At 49.3% G+C, this 1,776-nt stretch overlaps 1 non-coding gene across 1 annotated transcript; it reads right to left on the bottom strand.

Moving 5' to 3' along the window:
• Positions 1–359: 359 nt before the first annotated feature.
• On the bottom strand, positions 360–521 carry LOC138462605 (U1 spliceosomal RNA). The gene has a single exon (XR_011265204.1). It is a non-coding gene; the product is annotated as a U1 spliceosomal RNA (small nuclear RNA).
• Positions 522–1,776: the final 1,255 nt, after the last annotated feature.

Below are 1,776 nucleotides of genomic sequence, written 5' to 3'. Positions count from 1 at the left end.
TGTAAGACAGCACTGTCACTGACGTAACACATTGTCATGCTGGTTGTACCCAAAATATGCCCCTGTAGCAACATGTCTATGCTGGCTGGTCCCAATTTAGGCCAGCATTGTCCTGTACAAAGCATGATTGATGCTGCCTGAACATGTGCAGTGTGCCCAATACATATGGCATCTTATCTCTGTAATACACATTACTTCTGTGGTGATGAAAGAAGCATAATTCAATTCAACAGATAAAATGTGGAAAAGCGATCACCCAAAGGTGAACCTAATTGAAGAAACGCAATGTGAGCACAATCTTAAAGGATGCAACCTAGCAGGCTTAGTGCACACTTTACCTTTTCTTTCACAAGTAAATCAGGGGGAGAGCGCAAAGACAGTCCCCCACTACCAGAAATAATGCAGTTCTGTATCCCGCATTTGGGAACATAGCAGGGGTCAGCAAATCCGATGTGCAATGGGTAAGCCTCACCCTGGGAGATCTGCCCTTGAGATCAGATTCTCCCCTGCCAGCTAAGTATCAGTTGCATGCAAGAGGGCAGGGGTTGGGTCAGTTCTGGGAAGCCCCGCTAAGCGAGGGTGAGAAGCAAGGCCATGACCCAGCACCAACCCCCCACCGCGCCGGAAGCTCTGAGCATCTGCAGAGCTACCTGTCCCGCGTGTAGGGGGAAGCTCCAGCAGGCAGAGCCGAGCAGAAGAGCAGATTGTAGCGCAGTTCCTTTCTCCCATCAGGCCCTACTCGGCCCGAGATTTGTATAAATAGCAGGATGGCTCGAGCAGGCCTGTTGCAGTCTGCCAACTGGCCGGTCGGCCCCACACGGGCCCATAGCCCTCCTGAGCGGAGCTGCTCAGCGCTGGCCCCATTGACACCATCATAATCATCGCTCCACCACCCCTGAATCTCAGAGTTCTGCTCAATGACAATGCTGAAGCTTTGACATCTTTGCCATAACCATATGCCGTGTTGTGTCAGCCGAGCCTGCACCGCGCCAAAGGCAAGTATTCCCTTGTCCGGGCCCAGAGGTCACTGAGTCTTCCAGTGCCATCCACTTGGCCTACTGTTCCCAGCGTTTTCTACCCGCAAATCAGCACCACTGCCAAACAGAACTGCATCATTGGGGCCCATCGCTGCTGCTCTCCGACTTGACCCCAGCCCAGCGCAAAGGCACCCATGCTTCTGGTCTGATGCTGAAAAGCATGGCTCTGCTGAGATCCGAAAGACAAGAACTAAGGTATTTTGGGAACATAGTACTATTGTTTTTTGTGTTGCAACTGTATCAGCTCACACCTCTCCTGAAGGGTATAGGCTGCCCTCGGACTGCACTACCATAAGAGTGAAAATAAGTTATACCTGTTGGGCTTGCCTGTTTCACTTTTATGATTGGGATCACTGCTGCATGGGTATTAAGCACGTTATAAATAACCTATCATATCAGATCATATCATAGATCACAGATCAAGATCATAAACAACTTCCAGAAACCTTGGCAGGTGGTCCACTGAGGCCCATTTGCAGGTTGCAATGTGTTATTGGGGCACTGCTCGGGTAACATATTGTGCTGTACATGTGGTATTCGCCATGCTTTGATACCCCACTGGCCACATCTATAATGTCCAATGTACTTGGTATAATGCATGGACATTTTCATCAATCCGCATTGTGCTTAGAGGTAAACGTAACTGACCTCCCGCTTTTTTTCTTTGTCTTGAGACGAGGAAGAAAAGCACTGCAAAGTTTACGTTTCTCAGCTGATAAAGGTTCACCTTCGGTGACAT

Source organism: Ambystoma mexicanum, chromosome 1p (genome assembly GCF_040938575.1).
Source record: "Ambystoma mexicanum isolate Mex_15411 chromosome 1p, UKY_AmexF1_1, whole genome shotgun sequence".
Classification (NCBI taxonomy): Eukaryota; Metazoa; Chordata; class Amphibia; order Caudata; family Ambystomatidae; genus Ambystoma; species Ambystoma mexicanum.
The sequence above is the reverse complement of the archived record's forward strand: the minus strand, read 5'-3'. Positions and strand labels throughout refer to the sequence as shown.